This window comes from Oryctolagus cuniculus, chromosome 5 (assembly GCF_964237555.1).
Source record: "Oryctolagus cuniculus chromosome 5, mOryCun1.1, whole genome shotgun sequence".
Taxonomy (NCBI): Eukaryota; Metazoa; Chordata; class Mammalia; order Lagomorpha; family Leporidae; genus Oryctolagus; species Oryctolagus cuniculus.
In genome coordinates this window covers 127,176,007-127,193,739 of record NC_091436.1, presented here as the reverse complement: position 1 = coordinate 127,193,739, position 17,733 = coordinate 127,176,007, and the positions used below count along the sequence as shown (strand labels likewise).

Here is a 17,733-nt window from a genome sequence, read left to right as displayed (position 1 = left end):
TCTCGGAAGCTCTTGGGTGTGAATCGCATTTTCTTTCTTCTCGGCAAAATGGACCCCGCGTCTGGGGAGGGGGAGGGGACAGGGTGGGGAGGGCGGCGGCGGCGGCGGCGGCTGGGACGGGGTTTATTTTTCATCCTGGCTTCCTCCTTCCCGCCGCTGCGGCAGGCGGCCGCGGCGGCCGGGAGAGCTCGGGGCCTGCGGCCGCTCCGGCCCCGACCCCGGCCCTCGGCGGCGGCGGCGCGCACCTGCTGGCGGGGCTCCCCTTCCCGGTGGCCGCTGCCTGGTTCCGGAGCGCCGCCGAGGACCCGCGGCCCGACCCGGACGAGCCCCGGGAGCCGCGCCGAGGACTCGAGGCCCAGCCTGGAGCCCCCCGCGAGGCCGGCGTCGGCCGGGAAGAAAAGAGAGACTGCGGCGGTGCTTTTCGTGTGCTGGGAGGGCGCGGGCCCGGCGCGGTTCGCGGCCCCCGAGCCGTCCCGAACGCTGGACCTCGGGTGGGGGGTGGGAGGGCGGCTGGAAGGCGCTAAGATGGCGCTGGGCCTGGCCCGTCGCCAGGGCTGGTGGCGCAGTTGCTCGACGGGCGCCATTTTCCCTCGCGGCGCGGGCGGCGCCTTCCGCGGACGCCGCGCCAGCCGAGGCGCCGCGAAGCCTGGGTCGAGGGGGAGCCGCGAGCGGGCGGCTGCGTTCTGTAGATGGAGTTGGGGCTGCGGGGGTCTTCCCCCTTTCTCGCGGCCCCCAGACTCAAAAAGGCGAGGCCGCCGGCTTGGAGAGGTTGGGAGCTGGGGCCGGCGTCTGGGTCCTCCCGCCATGTCCCTGGGGCAGCAGGTGGGCCGGGGTCGGGCCTCGCGGGCCATGGGGGCCCTCCCTGGCGCCGCACCCCCTGCTACCCGATGGCGGTGAGGCCGTCCTGGCGTCTTCTCTCCTACGACCTGAAGCCGGACGGCTCTGTCCTCCCTGGCTGGGCCGGGGACGGAGCCCTGGGTGTTTTCTTCATCCTCTTCCAGTTGTTGAGAACGGAGTCAAACCAGGATAACAAAAATTGCAGGAAAAGAGTCGAGGACAGTGTCTGCTCGCCCTCCAGTGACGTGGTTCTCCGTGGATCCCATATTTCGTTTGGTTGTATTTGTCCTGGGAAACCCTGGAGAGACATTTATCTGGTTGTCAGGTTGTGGGCGATTACAGTGATTGGAAACTGGGTTGCCTAGTAGTAGGTGATAAGGGTTTTTTAGAACTCTGATCTGCAAAAGTAAACTCTCTTTAAAGCACCCCTTCTTTCCCTTTCTAAAAAGCAGCCCTGCACTGTTTGCATAAAAACATTCGTGTAAGTATCTTTCTGCAGAGTGGCAGCTCTTAGAGACCTGGGGGGGGGGGGGTGTTGTTTAACTTTGTTTTAAGTTGTTACAGGAAAGGGAAGGGGAAGTGGCCTAAGGCTTTGATCTCCCTAGGAGTCCACAGAGATGGAAAGTAACTAGTTAATTTCTGGTGGATTAAGGTAATTTAGTGGTGCCAGTAGGGGGGCCCTTGTGTTTATAAGGGATGACTGTATATGGTGCATGTTTTGGACCCTTGAGTGAAACCTACCATGCTTTGAACAATCATTGCATGCCTGGAACTGTGCTTGGTGCTCTGTATAATTCCTGTCTGTCGTACTAGCCCTGCAGTGTTGATTTTATTGTCTTTACGGTGGAAGGAACTAATGTCCGTAGAAATTTGCTAATAGTTCAAGGTCTCGCAGTTTTATCTGATAAGGTTGGCCTTGGAGCCCAGAAGCCCTGTTCTTTTGCTTGACGCTTACGGTTTCCAAATGTGAGCCTCGGAATCAGCAGGGGAAATGTTTTGAACGTTTAAATAGAGATTTGTGACATCCCCTCTTCCTTCATTATTTTCTGGGGCCTTTTGGGTCATTTCCCAGTATGCGAAGCAAGCTCAGTGTTAAACTTTGACTTCCAACATCTTAAGGCCCTGACTTCCATGACTGAAGTTCTGACTTCCAAGGATAACCAAAATCTGACTATCACGGAGTCCATGCTATTCCAGAGCCTTCCAGGTGGTTCCAGTGTGGATATCCTGTCTTGCACTGTGCACTGTGCTGCTGGCTCTTCTATGAATTGCAAAGTGAGAATTAAGGCCCCTGTCATTTTGAAATCCAGCAGTTTGGTTGCTCGTGTCATTCTCAGTTTTATTTTTTTCCCCAATAACTGCCATTTATCAAATTAGCTGAGATTATTTTCTCACTGAAAGGTCTAGGTATCCTAAGACTTTAAAAAAAAAAAAAACTCATACATTTTAAAAATACATTGTCTCATTGGAGCGAGAAGTTCTTTTACAGGCTTCTTGTTCTAGCCCTGCTGACTCGTTTAAAGACAGCAGCTGTACAACAAAAATAGATTTGAATGCAGGCTTGATAGAGAAATCAGGGTGAGGGTAGAAAGGATCCTGAGATAAGAGAGCTAGAGATAAATCATTATAAGAAAGGATCTTTTCCTGAATTTTGAATTATGAACATACCTTCTGGATGTGAGGAGGTAGAATGGGCAAATTGTATTCAACATGAAAGAACAGATGATAAATAAGAACACAGACGGGAACACCTTGAGCAGATGGCTGAGTGGATGACCTGACAAATGAGAACCAAGGCAGTGATGAGATCATTCACATCTCTGGAGCAGGGATCATGTGTTGTAGTTGTTTGCTGTGCCTTCTTCTCAAGTCATCATCCTGTTTAGTGATTGCTAGGGGGAGTGATTAAAAACAGATTTCCGATGCAGATGTTAGTATTATACTGTCTTTGCATATGTCCACATTGCTCTTGCCTCCACATTGGAAATTTTTTGTAAGGAGTTGCTGTTGAATACCTATGAGCAGTCTGTCCCGTCTAGACCGCTGGGTGGGGTGAGGTGGAATAAGTTCCAGCTTTTGCATGTCTCTTGTGGTTTTTCTCCTCTTGTTTTTCATGGTGAATGCCCGTGTAATTATGATCTTTGACCAAAATCCAGTAAACCTTGAATGGAAGGGAAACCTCAAATATACCTTCTTAGAGGGAAAGAGTAGCTTCTTTATTTTAAATTTTATTTATTTTCATTTTGTTCGAAAGGCAGAGAGACACAGAAAGACAGATTGAGAAGTAGGTTTTAATGGAATTCAAAACAATTATCTACACTCAGAATTTATGGTAGATAGAAAATAAATACAATTATCAGGATAATTACGGATTAAGGAACACTCTGATGTGACTATTGGGTCTAGGAGAATGTGTTAGTTCGCTCATTTGGGCTAGGAAGAAGGGTCGGGGAAGAGGTGGTGTTTGAGCTGAGAATTGAAACGTTGAAACGTGAGCTTGTGCTAACCATGTGAAAAGCTGAGATGTTCCAGCCCTGGGAACAAGTGCATGGGCCTGGAAAGGCAGAGTGTGAGAGTGGTGAAAAGGCTCGTGTGAGCAAGGGGAGGATGGAGTGAGCTGGATCTGGAGAGATTCTGCTGGGCCTCTTGTGGTAGGCCACGAGGTGGGGGTGTGAATTGAAGTCTGGTGGCAATGAGAAGCTGTTGAAGGATTTTAAATAGGGAAAGGTCGCTACTACCTGGAGAAAGATGTAGCAGAAAGGGAGGCAGGAGGTGCTTACAATCATCAGCCCAAGACGGATGGCATTTTAGGTAAGTAGAATGGCAGCGCAGGTGGAAAAAAAGCAGCTGTCAAGTTAGAGATGTATTTTGGAGGTGGAATCAGAAAGATTTGAGTAGTAGATTGGCTGCAGAGGGAGAAGGGAGAATCCAGGATGCCTTCAGGCTTCTGGCCTAAGCTTTGGCTGGCTGCTGGTACCGTTTCCTGGGTGGAAAAGATTGGAAAAAAGAACAGGGAAGGGAGGGTAATGGACTTCCACGTGGAACCTGTTGTTTTTTGAAGTACTTGTGTGACATTGAAGTGAAAAATCGAGTAGGCAGTAAATATTCAAGCTAAGCTAGAGGAGTAGTCTAGACTGCACATAAACTGTGGGAGTCGCTGGCATGCAGATGGTGAGGCAAGAAGCTGGCTGAGATCATTTGCCATCAGAGGTCTTAAGGTCAAGTCCTGAGGCATTTTGAATGGCTAAAGCTTGGGTGGGGGAGACAGAAGGCCCGGCCTAATGGCAGTATTTTATCCTCTTCCAGACTGAGGGAGTGATCCCTTCCATCAAATGCTGCTAAGTTAAACAACTGTCTGTCTGGATCTGGCAACAGGGAGTGTGGCAAGTGGGGTAGACACCAGTTTGGAAAGCATTGGGGGAAAAGAATGGGAGAGGAGGTGAATGTTGTGAGGTGAAGAGAGAAACCACTCAGCAGTGGCTGGGGAAAGGGGTGAAGGAAGAGGGCTTAAGTAACAGGAGTTAGGAGAGCATTTGCAATAGGCCAATGAGAATATCGTGGAAGACTAATGCAGAAGAGAGGTCAGACTCAGAGGAGCAGAATTCATGAGACAGTGAGAAGAAATTGAAAACACAGAAGGTTTGCCTTTGATGGGAGCAAGAATGCTTGCTGTGTGGCAGGAGAGAAGGCCGAGAAGGTGGGCGCAGGTGCAAGGAGGTTTCTGAATCAGAGGTGATTTAGCATTGTCTTGGCTTTTGTTTTCTCAGTGATGTCTGAGGCAGGGCCAGCCACTTAAAGGTGGTGCATGGTTTCAGGAGAGGGGGAGTTAATTCGCCTTGGGTAGCAGGACTAGGAACTCAGTGGGAAACAAGGTAGGACTGCCGGGCATTGAGAGTTGGGATTGTGGTTTCACCTTCAGCTAGCCAGCTGGGCTCATGCGGTTTCCTGGCAGGAACATTCAGGGGACGTGAAAGCAGCAGAGATCAGGCAGGTAATCTGTTCAGCCAGGGTTGGAGTTTTGCCCACGAGTGTGACAGGAGCTAGGGAATTGAGGGTGGTTGCAAGGTGGAACTTGAGTGATGAATACTGGAATGCCAGGTCAGCAAGCAAGAGAAGATAATGGTGGTGGGAACCTTGACTTTAACCAGGAAAATAGTTAAAATGAGTTGGAGGGTACAGAGTTTAAATGTAGAACGATAAACTTGTGATGCTGGACTGTGGTGATGGATGCACAACAGTGTGAATGTATGTAATGCCACTGAAGTGCACGTGTAAAAATGGTTGAGATCAGTGTTCTGGTATATTTTACCATGAGTGGTGTTGAACACTTCACATTTGAACATTTGTGGCATGTACAATGTTATTCACATATTCCCTTGTACTGTTTGCATAGTACTGTAATTTCTGTGGAGAAGAGAGGTGCTTTATTTTTGCTTATTTATCTTTTAAGGTCTGATTTCATAAGTACAACTTTAGGAATATAGTTACTATTCTCACTATACCTGCCCTCCCACCCCTCTTCCTCCTCCTTCCTCTCCACTTCCCAGTCCCATTCTTCGTTAAGATTTATTTTCAGTTAACTTTGTACACAGAATGCCAATTCTATACTAAGTAAATATTTTGACAGTTTGCACACACACTAATAAAACAACTAGTTTTACAGTTAACTCTCATAATGCAACTCATTGAGGACAGAGGTCCTGCATGGGAAAGTTAGTGCATGGTGACTCCTGTTAATTTAACAATTAACACTCTTATGTATGACATCAGTGACCACCCACCCCACTCCCCAAGGCTCTTGAAATGAGCTGCCAAGGAAGCCTTTTGAGTCCACAAACTCCATCAGTATTTAGACAAGGCCATAAACAAAGTGGAAGTTCTCTCCTCCCTTTAGAGAAAAGTACATCCTTCTTTGATGGCCACTTTCCTCTGGGATCTCACTCACAGAGATCCTTCACGTAGAGCATTTTTGATCAATGTCTTGGCTTCCCAGCCAGACTAGGAAGCCTTTAAGGGCTGATTCTGAGGTCAGAGTGCTACTTAAAGCAGTTGTCATTCTGAGTCTGCTGTGTGGACTTCCATACGGGGACACAGAGAGGTGCTTTAGAAGTCACATGAAGCCACTTTGAGTAAAGAAAGCATCCTCCTATTGTCCCAAACCTGAGCGTGGTGAATGTGACCTTTAGACGCAGGTTCTGAGAGGGAGCTAAGTCTTAGGTGATGTGTTTCTGTGTTTCAGGATTTACTCTAAGCCTTTATAGTATGCATTTACAAAAGACTGGGCCCTCAGTAAGAATTTTTTGACTAAAAACCTGAAGAACCTAGGTAGAGTCAAGAGCTGGGAACCAAAAGAAGGCTGATTTTGAGATGGATGGAGGTCCGCAGTGTCACTCACTGGCACTCACTGAGAAAAGAAGAACCAGGAAGCCCAGGAGATGTGGCTGTTCTGATCTTGATGTTGGTGTTCTGATCTTCGCAAGGGATGAAAATAAGTCCCATCCCAGTGCAAGGAGGGAAAGGAGTGAGTGTTGGAAAATAATCTTTTAAAGATTTCAAGCAATGCCAAATGAAGGTATAAAGCACTCCCTTAACTTTGTTTCCTTTTTGAATCTGTGGCCATTCACTGTTCTGTTCCCAAATTGGCTACAGGGTAGGTAACAGGAAAGGAAGATCAGAGGCAAGAGAATAAGGTGGTGTTGGGATTCAGAAATGGCTGCCACAGTGTTCGCTGAGAAGGTAGCAAGGGTTTTGAGTTTAAGGAGAGAGTAGCAAATTTGTGAAATGTATCAGATGTGGGAAAAAACAGGTAAAGGGGGGGGGGGCGCAGAGCTGTGATGTGGCAGTTTAAAGCAAGCAGCGCACCAGCTGCTTCTGTGGGCCTCTGGAGAACTGATGTCCTGTATTAGACGTGGGAAGTGTGAGTGAAGGAGCTGGGAATCGGGGAGCAGGTGAATGAGTGTGGAAAAGTGAGAGCTTCCCTAAAAGGCATGGGATGTGGGCTTCACAGGAAAACCTTTTAAGGGGCGCCTGGCTGTGTGGGGGCTTGGGGGCGGTGTGCCCACTCCCAGTGCGATTCAGGAGACTTGGGCTGTCAGGGTGGCTACACGAGAAAGTGACAGAAGGGCGGAGCAGCTGGGGCCCTGGTCTTGGTTCCCCCTTTACCCCATGTGTCTCCCTGCTGGGGCAAACACCCTGAGACTTCACTGTACCAGATCTGCCAATCCCAGCTTCCCCTTATCCCAATCGGCTTTCATTTATGAAGTTGTGGTTGAATTATATACTTCTTTTTTAAATAAAGCTTCTTTTTAATAAAATTAAACATTACTGATTTTGTGGATTCTTTGGTTCTCTATCTTCCAAACACATTAAACACTTACATTACCTGAAATTAAAGCCCTGAACGTGAAGGCATTGTCTTTTTATGCTTTATTTATCTGAATGCAGAGTAATCAAGAGAAAGGGAGAGACAGAGACAGATCTTTCATCCACTGGTTTACTTCCCAAATACCTGCGAAAGCCAGGGCTTGACCAGACCAAAGTTAGGAGCCTCACACTCCATCTGGGCCTCAGGTGGGTGGCAAGGACCCAAGTATTTTTTGCCATCATTTACTTCCTACCAGCAGTAGCAGGAAGCTGGATTGGAAATGGAGGCAGGACTCAATCCCAGGCACTCTGATAGGGATGCAGACATCCAAGCGGTGGCTCAACCTGTGGGAAAGGTATTGCCTTTCTAGGATTGGCAATTTTGAATTCAGTCAAAATCCATGAGGCTTCCTTGTCTCATCATCAGTTAACCTTTGTGCCCTGGCTTGTTATTGAAACATTTTCACAAGGAGGGAGAAAAGAAATAATATTTTGTAAACCTTTACATTGTTTCACATCCTGATGGGTATTCTTTGAGATTTATTTACTCAAAAGGCAGAGTGACGGGGATTTAATCCCCAAACATGTACAAAAGCCTGGACTGGCCCAGGCTGAAGCCAGGAGCCAAGAACTTGATCCCAGTCCCCTATGTGGGTGGCAGGGTCCCAAATACTTGGGCCATCATCCAGGCACATTAGCAGGAAGCAGAATAGCTGGGACTGATATGGGATGTAGATGTCACAAGCCAGAATGACACGTGGTGGCTTAATCTGCTGTGCCACAATGCCACCCCTCCCCCAGCAGTGGCTGATAAGTATCATTAAATCCTCAAAACAACCCTATAGTGTAGGTTTTAGCTCCATTTAATAAGTTACATTATAGGTTACATTACTAATGAATGGAACTGAGATTTGAATCTATAACAGATTTGTGCACCATGCATTTTGCCATTCATGTATAAATTTAATCTACAAGTGACTGCCTAGAAGCTAATCATTTTGAGGTCTTACCAATTAAATTACCTTTATTTCAATAGGAGGGGTAGGGAAAAGTAGTGTTTTTACTGATAAACAGTCATTATGACTGGAAGACTTGCATCTGTTAAGCTGAACGTCAAAAGAAAACCAGGATCCAAACAGTTATCCTGCCCTGAAGTGGATGCTTCAGCTTTTATTTGCATGGTGACTTTGTGTCTGCTGCCTGTCAGGATTGAGTCATATCTTTCCCTTTAAAAATTCTTTTTTTTTTTTTTTTTTTTTTTAATTTTTGACAGTGGACAGTGAGAGAAAGGTCTTCCTTTTTGCACAGTTGGTTCACCCTCCAATGGCTGCTGTGGCCGGCACATCGCGCTGATCCGAAGCCAGGAGCCAGGTACTTCTCCTGGTCTCCCATGCAGGTACAGGGCCCAAGCACTTGGGCCATCCTCCACTGCACTCCCTGGCCACAGAAGAGAGCTGGCCTGGAAGAGGGGCAACCGGGACAGAATCCGGCGCCCCGACTGGGACTAGAACCTGGTGTGCCGGCGCCGCAAGGTGGAGGATTAGCCTATTGAGCCACGGCACCGGCCTAAAAATTCTTAATTTTTAGGAAAACATCTGAAATCTTTTGAATATGATGTCTTCTACTTCAAGTTGTTCTCTTATTGGTGTCAGTACAGAGCAGTTAAAGATTTTTGAAGGAAGATGTTTAAAATATGTAAGGTGTAATTTGCTTTCAAAAAAGATATTTAAAGGGCCATTCTGTAGGATGAATAAAGGCATACTTACCAGGATGTGGTCACTGAATAACATGTCAAAAGGAATTTTTTCCTTTTTGAGTCTACAAGAAGGCACAACAGATAACAGTAGTACAGGATGGTGGAACGTCTCGCCGTGGGTCTGACTGTGGGTGGTGAGCGCCCTGTGCATGGTAGCCATCAAGAACTGCCTTTGAGTTTTCCTTCTCACTACTCAGGAGAAAGAACTCTGATCTGGCTAGATGGAGAGTTTCAAAGTCTGGTGGCAAGTGTAATATGAGAGCAAATTTCCAAATGTGCAGACAGCCAATGTTTGCAGCACAGCCAAGTAGGATAGAGCCTGCTGGTGCATGTGGGAGAGTCTCACGGTTGCCTGCCGTGCACAGGACTCCTCTTACTGTGATTTTGTGAAAAAGGTAAATCAGCCTGATTATGTGGTTTCTTGGTTAGTGTTTTATTTGAGAGTAGGTATTCAGCACGCCTTAACAGGGGTCGGGTACATCCAGCCCACGGGCTGTATGAAGGCCCGTGAAATCATTTGTTTTGGTTTTGCCAAGGCAGCCACAGGCAGGATTCGAAATTCATCATGTCTACAGCAGGCTAACTTTTAAGTTGATAATTTTGTGTGACCAGCAGATGATGTGCTAAATATCCAAACGACCCTTGGCCGAAAGAAGGTCCCCTGTGCTTGTAGTGTTATGCCATCCCTGTCAGTGGATTTTTAGCAAGAGGTTTATGCCCTAAGCATAGCTCCTGAATTTTTTTCTATTTGAAGCCATGGTTGTTAAATTAGTGCAGTATGCTGGGCCGGCGCCGCGGCTCACTAGGCTAATCCTCTGCCTAGCAGCGCCAGCACACCGGGTTCTAGTCCCGGTCGGGGCGCCGGATTCTGTCCCGGTTGCCCCTCTTCCAGGCCAGCTCTCTGCTGTGGCCAGGGAGTGCAGTGGAGGATGGCCCAGGTGCTTGGACTCTGCACCCCATGGGAGACCAGGAAAAGCACCTGGCTCCTGACTCCTGCCATCGGATCAGCGTGGTACGCCGGCTGCAGTGCGCTGGCCGCAGCGCGCCGGCCGCGGCGGCCATTGGAGGGTGAACCAACAGCAAAGGAAGACCTTTCTCTCTCTCTCTCTCTCTCTCACTGTCCACTCTGCCTGTCAAAAAATAATAAAAAAATTAATAAAAAATAAATAAATAAAATTAGTGCAATATGCTTGCAAATTTTGTGAATGTGAAACAACTTAGAGTCATTTCAATTCTTTTTTTAAGATTTATTTTGTTTATTTGAAAGTCAGAGTTACAGAGAAGCAGAGGCAAAGAGAGAGAGAGGTCTTCCATCTGCTGGTTCACTCCCAGATGGCTGCAATGGCCAGAACTGTGCCAACCAAAGCCAGGAGCTTCTTCCAGTCTCCCACATGGGTGTAGGGACCCAAGGACCCAGGCCATCTTCTACTGCCTTCCCAGGCCATAGCAGAGAGCTGGGTTGGAACTAGAGCAGCCAGACTCAAACCAGCACTCATATGGGATGCAGGTGGTGGCTTTACCTGCTACGCCACAACACTGGCCCCAATTCATTTTTGCAGAAATTTCTCAATAAGTAAGAGAATCCTGGATGCCACTTTGAGATTAAATTTAAAATTTGTATTTGTGCTTGGCAAAGAAAAGTATTCTGTTTACTATGAAGTTAGAATTAATGTCAGAGAAAGTTTTCCAGAGCAGATTCTAGTAGTTTAACCTGGGAAGTAATAGATTTTTTTTTCAAATATGGAGAAATCTCTTAAAATTTAGAAGTACTTTTTTTCCATGTATAGACACTGTAATCCACCCACCAAAAACAAAACAAAACATTTTCTTTCATTTGACTACGGAGAGTAAAGTTTGTTTTTAATTGTGTGGTTTCTATTGGAAGTATTTTTCTTGGATTTCAAATGAAGTGAAGGTGTTAGATTTAGATTTCCTAGAGGTGCAAACAGATATATTTAAGAAATAGATTGGTTCATTCTTGCTTCCTGCTTGTCTGATTCTCCAGATCTGTGACAACGTTAAGCTTGGAGAAATCCCTGAGAGCCCGAGTGTGATCACACTTGAGAGATGGGATTCACGGCTGGAAGGTGGCAGAGCTCCCTCTGTCCAGACCTCAAGATGGAGTTTTTTTAATTTTCAAACTTCTTTCTTTCTTTTTTTTTTTTTTAATAAGATTTTCTTTATTTATTTGAGAGGCAGAGTTGCAGAAACTGGAAGAGACAATAGAGAGATGTCTTCCATCCCTGGTTCATTCCCCAAGTGCCTACAACGTCCGGAGCTGTGCCAGTCTGCAGCCAGGAGTCAGGAGCTTCATCCAGGTTTCCCACGTGGGTGCAGGGTCCCAAGCCATCTTGTACTGCTGTCCCAGGCCAGAAGCAGAAAGCATCCCATATGGGCATCGATTCTAGTTCTGGCTGCTCCTCTTCTGATCCAGCTCTCTGCTTTGGCCTGGGAAAGTAGTAGAAGATGGGCCAAGTGTGTAGGCCTCTGCACTCCCGTGGGCATCACCCCCTGAAATTCTTGTTACATTGTCTAGTAGCATATACAAGGGGTCTTCAGAAAATTCATGGAAAATGCAAACTATGAGAAATATGCATATATTTCAAATTTTTTGTGTCAAAGTAAACTTTTGCCTATTTTCCATGAACTTTTTGAAGTACCCTGGTTGCCCTTTTGGAGGTTTCCTGTATAGCATAGAAAAGATGCTAAGAAATTGAGCAGTAGACACTTGAGGTTACTTTAAAATCTGATTTTTTAAGAAAATTATTTAAGTTTCCAAAAATCAATTTCTTGCTAAACACTATTCTGCAGAATACAGATAAAAGAGTGTGGGCTTTGATTTCATTTGAATATAAAGGCATACTTATAAAAGTATGCTAAAGAAAAGAGTCCAAGAGTGAGTTGTGAGGTTATGAACACAGGTTGGAAGGTGGCTTAAACAATAGGAGTTTATTTTCTCAGAATTCTGCAGTCTGGGACATCCAAGGTCAAGGCGCCAGGCATTCGTTGATGCCTGAGCCTCCACCCTGGCCTGAAGACAGCTGTGCCTTCTTCTTTTTAAAGATTCATTTATTTATTCGAAAGGTAGAGTGATGGAGAGGAGAGACGGGGAGCGGGAGAGAGAGATACGTCTTCCATCTGGTGGTTCACCCCCCAAATGGCCGCCAGAGCCAGGAGCCAGAACTCCATCCTGGTCCCCCACATGGGTGGCAGGGGCCCAAGGACCTGGACTGTCTTCTGCTGCTTTCCCAGACTCATTATTAGCAGAAAGCTGGATCACAAGCAGAGCAGCTGAGGTTCAAACTGGCGTTCCAGTATGGGATGCTGGCTGCACCAGCTTTGACTTAGCCCCCGAGCCACAGCGTTGGCTTCACGGCCGCCTTCGTGATGCATCCTCACGTGGCAGAGAAAGGGAGCGCTGGCGTCTTTTCCTCTTGTGGATACACGAGATCTCTTGGCTTCGGCTCTACCCTTGTGACCCCTTTAACTTTGTTGCCTCCTAAAGGCTCTATCTTCAAATACAGGGACATGAGGGGTTAGGGCTTAGGTTTTGGGGAGGACACAGTTCAGTCCACTGCAGACAACCCTAAGCAGTAGAATCATAAGTAATCTTCATTTTCTTCTTTATACCTTTTTAAACTTTCCAACCTTTCTGTGATTGACAATGTTGGGTGAAAACCACTTCTAGACGTCACCTGCTTATATGTTTATAAGATACCCACGGTAGTCAAATGCATGGAGACAGAGGGTAGAATGGGGATTGCCAGGACTTAAGGAGGGTGTACAAGGGAGTTATTGTTTAATGGGCATAAGGTTTCAGTTTTGCAAATGTAGAGAGTTATGGAGACGGATGGTGGTCAGATTATACTCAGTATGAGCGCACGTAATACCCTTGAACTATACACTTAAGTATGTAGGTAAATATAGGTGGTAGGTACATTCCTTTTTTCTCTCTCTCTCTTTTTTTTTTTTTTTTTATTTGAAAACCAGAGTGACAGTAAGAGAGAGAGACAGAGAGAGAGATTGAGTTAGATCTTCCATCTGCTGGTTCACTCCCCAAATGGGCACAATAGCCAGGAATGGGGCAGGCTGAAGTCAGGGACCAGGAGCTGCATCCAGGTCTCCCATGTAGGTGACAGAGACCTAAGAAATCCTTGAGCTGTCACCTGCTACCTCCCAGGGTGTGCATTAGCAGGAAGCCGAAATCAGGAGGGGAGCCAAGACTCAAACCCTGACCCTACAGTATGGGATGTGGAAGTCACAAGCAGCTTGTTAACTGCAGTGCCAAACACCCATCACTGATTATACTTTTAAGTCCATTTTGTTGGCTTCTGGAAAATATAAGCTCACATACGGGGCTCCCACTTGTGACCCATATTCCTGTTGGACAGCAGCACTGCTCTAGACCTCCTGGGAGGTCATCCTTGTAGGGGTGGGGGTGGAGTTGGGGGACGTCTGGGGCCTTTGTGGTGGCGCAGTGGCTTAAGGAACCACTACAATGTTGACATCCTGTTTCAGAGCGCTGGTTCAAGTCCTGGCTGCTCTGCTTCAGATCCAGCTCCCTGCCAGTGTGCCTGGGAAAGCAGTGGAAGATGGCCCAAGTCCTTGGGGCCTTGCCACCCACATGGGAGACCTAGATGGAGTTCCAGGCTCCTGGCTTCAGCCTGGCCCAGCCCCAGCCATTACAGCCATTTGGGGAGTGAACTAGCAAATGGAAGATTCTCTCTCTCTCTCTCTCTTCCCCTGCTTCTCTCCCCCTCCCTCCGCTCTCCTTCTCTCTCCATCATTCTGCCCTGCCTGACACGCATGTGAATTACCGAGGAAGGGTGATGATATGTAGCGTTCCCAGGTTTATCTCGTCATAAGGACTCTTCCCACTGTCCTCCGTGGGCAGGGACCGTGCCGTGCTCCTCTCAGCCTTGGCGCTCCCAGAGCTCCTTTCCACAAGCCCACGTCAGCAGCCGCCAGCCCCTCCTTAGGCAAACCCTTTTAATAAAGTGACAGATTGGAACCACTGCACTTGGCTTTTCTCGGCAAAGGTACCTTATGTATGAGTTGACTTGAAATTCGTAGAATTTTCATTGACAGAGTAGTGAGTTGTGTTTTGTTTTGTTTTGCCACAGGAGAAAGTGTTTTAGGGTTCTCAGTTTACCATCTTTTGGCATGGGAAACGTTGACAGAAATCAAGCCCTTCCTAAAGCCGTGGTGTTTGTGCCAGAGGTGAATGGCAGCATAGACATGGGAGTGTGAGTTCTTGCTGCTTTCAGACTCTGCGGTGTTGAGCGTGTGTCATATTCTCCCTAAAAACGGGAGTAAAAACACAGGCCTGGCAGGACTCTTAGAAGGGTGAGAAGTGTGTGAAGTGCCTGGCAGGAGGAAGATACTTAGTAAATATGAGCGATTATTAAAATGTTTATCACTTTGTGTACTTTAATAGTGAAAGGGCCTTAATTAATGCTACTATAAATATCCACACTAGTATATGTTTATTTTTGTGCACACTGATAATAACTTCAGATCACAAGTCTTGCCTTTCCATTAAGATTAGCTACTTGAGAGCTGCATGTATTATATACTTGTGTTTATTTTGCGTTTCTTTAATCCTTTATTATCATACAAAGGTTAAGGGCCCAGCACTGTGGTTTAGTAGGTTAAGCATCTGCCTGAGGTGCCGGCATCCCACATGGGAGCCGGTTCAAGTCCCAGCTGCTCCACTTCCGATTCAGCTCCCTGCTGATGGTCTGGGAAAGCAACAGAAGATGGCCCACCCACATGGGGGAACTGGAGGAAGCTCCTGGTTCCTTGCTTTGGGTCAGACCAGTTCTGGCTGTTGCGGCCATTTGGGAAGTGAATCAGCAGATGGTTCTCTCTCTATAACTCTACCTCTCAAGTAAATATATAAATCTTTAAAAAAAAATACAAATGTTATGAGAATAGTTAATAAAAGTTACAAGTTGACTTTGTGACACTACAGGTTAAACTGCTGCCTGTGACACCAGCGTCCCATATGAGTGCTAGTTGCAGTCCTGGCTGCTTCACTTCCAGTCCAAGGGCTTTCTGGATGGAGTTCCAGCCTCCTGACTTTGGCCTGGCCCAGCCCTAGCCATTGTGGTCATCTGCAGAGTGGACCAGCGGATAGAAGGTTCTCTCTCTCTTTTTGCCTTTCAAATAAATAAATACTTAAAAAAAAAAAAAGTCAAAGTACCCAATTGTTTAAAAAAAGGAAAAAGTTTACTAATAACAAACTCTCATAGAAAAATAATTTTACTAAGTAAGGAAAAACATCTAAGGATATGACTATTTAGAGAGGAAAAATTAGGCCTTCTTAAGGCAAGGCTATGGAGACATGATGAAGCAAAAGAAAGTTATTCTAATTTGTGAAAAAAAAAAGGTAAAAATAGAACTACAAGTCTATCCTACTGAATTTACTTATTAAAATGTTTAAAATTGTATTTATTTTTTTGAAAGACAGAGACCTCCCATTTGCTGGTCCATTCCTCAAACTCCCATGAGCAGGGACCTAACTACTTGAGCCATCACCTGCTGCCTCCCAAGTTGCACGATAGCAGGAAGCTGGAACTGGGAGCAGCGCCAGGATTTGAACCCAGGCCCTCTGATAAGTGATTTAGAGTTCCCATTTGGTGTCTTAACTGCTGCACCAAATGCTTGACAGACAAAGAAACAAAGAGACAGAGACAAAACTCCTGTACAGGGGTTTATTCCCTAAATGCCCACAATAGATAGGGCTGGGTGAGGGCCAAAGTCAGAAGCCAGGAACTCAATCCAGGTCTCCCACGTGGGTGGCAGGAACCCAAGTACTTGAGCCCTCAGCTGCCTTCCAGGGTCTTCTAGCAGGAAGCTGGACTCAAGAGCTAGAGGCAGGAATCAAACTCAGGTACTGCAACGTGGGGCCTGGGTGGCCTAGCTGGCAGTTTAAGCCTTAGGCTAGCAACTTGTAACCCTTCTATTTTAAGTGATGTAACTGTTAAAGTACAAAGCTGTGGGGCCAGCACTGCGGCGCAGCAGGTTAATGCCCTGGCCAGAAGCGCCGGCATCCCATATGGGCGCTGGTTCGAGACCCAGCTGCTCCACTTCCAATCCAGCTCTCTGCTATGGCCTGGGAAGGCAGTAGAGGATGGCCCAAGTCCTTGGGCCCCTGCATCCATGTGGGAGACCAGGAAGAAGCTCCTGGCTCCTGCTATTGCATCGGCACAGCTCTGGTCGCTGTGGCCAATTGGGGAGTGAACCATCGGATGGAAGACCCCCCCCCCCCCGCCTCTCCTCTCTCTGTGTGACTCTTTCAAATAAATAAATAAATCTTTAAAAAACGCTTAATTAAAAAAAAATACAAAGCTGTTATCTCTTTCCTAAGAGAAAGCTGTGTAGCATAGGGACAGATCTCTCAGAAGTTGACACTGTGTTGAATCAGTTCTACAATTTCCCCTAACACCATCCTATTTTAGTCCATGTGGCTGCCACCATCAGACTGATGTTAAGTTAGTTTGCCTTAAAGGAAGAAATTTAGTATTCTTACACCATGCTATAATTTCATGATTTGCTTCCCCAGCTCATGCGGACTTCTAAACCCCAAAGTCTCGAGTTAACAATTAGTACACTGACGTTAATGGTTGGCAGGTTAAGGGTGGAGGCTTGATCCAGTTATGGCATACAGGAGGGGGACCTAGGGGAGGCCTCTTGGTCTGGAGGGCTTCCCTTTAGAAGGTAGTTCTTTCGAGAGCTGTCTCAGTCACATAAGCCGAGTTCAGCCTAGTCTGTCTGGCTGGCTTTCCGGCTCGCCGTAGGGTCATCCGTCCGCCATCCCCGGCCTCAGCAGTAACTTTGAGCCAGAATAAACCTCCTTTCCTGAGGACCTCCGCTGGGTGTTTTGTTGTGGTGACAAGAAGCTGACTAGCACAGATTACTTGGAGGCTATTTTCAAATTACTTGACTCTCCTAGGAGGGTTCTACGATCTATAGTGCAATAGCCCCGGAGTGAGTGTAGAAAAAGTTTTTAATTTAGATGCATATTCAGTGTCAGACGTTCATATAAAACCCGGAGGCATATGTGACTTAGGTGGTCCTGGGTATTGGGAGAATGAAGAAGTGAACTTCGCCTGCGCTTTCCAGGAAGAGCTGTGAGATGTTTGTCCCGTCAGGTGAAATCTGCCTTTGTGCACGGCTCTGGCCAAAGGCTGGCATTTCAGTAGGCTTTCCACTGCAGGCTTAGTCTGTGGATTATAACATGTGTCCTTATTGCTCTTACCAAGCTTACTGGAAAATAATTTACTGACCCTTGCACAGGCATGGGATTCTTTTGGTAGCTTTCATTGTTATTGAAGAAAGTCCTTTCCATCCTTTCTACACTGTTGCAATTGACAGCGTACGGCTGCCATCGTGGGCAAACTGGCAGTATCTCAGCACCTTTACATTGCGAGAAAGGGACATCAAAGCAGTGTGTGGCAGTGACCATGGTGTGCTTAGCAAGTATACAAATACCTTGTGAATTATGTCGCATTACTCAGTTTTTCATGGCTGCAAAAAAGTTCCTGAGGCAGGCTAACTTTATAGGAGAAGGAGATTGATTTTGGCTCACAGTTCTGGAGGTGCACAGTCCAAGATCGGCAGGCCCCATCCGTCTGGCCTCTGGGGATGGGCTTCCTGCCAGCAGTCTGGGTGGTGTAGAGTATCACCCCTGTTTGGGCCTGGGTGGTTCCCTCCCCCTCCTTATAGAGCCACAAGGATTCAGCCATGGGGACTCCATCCCAGTGACCTAACTA

At 46.9% G+C, this 17,733-nt stretch overlaps 1 protein-coding gene across 4 annotated transcripts in view; it reads left to right on the top strand.

The window, feature by feature from the left end:
• BICRAL (BICRA like chromatin remodeling complex associated protein) overlaps positions 1-17,733 on the top strand; it is a 111,872-nt gene that overhangs the window by 31,890 nt on the left and 62,249 nt on the right. Inside the window, exon 1 of one of the 4 annotated variants that reach the window (XM_051855701.2) lies at positions 1,185-1,318. The exons of the other annotated variants lie outside the window; for them this stretch is intronic. The gene's annotated coding sequence lies outside the window, so the exon portion shown is untranslated. Of the gene's footprint in view, positions 1-1,184; positions 1,319-17,733 lie in introns of those variants that run through there. 4 annotated transcript variants of the gene reach the window in all.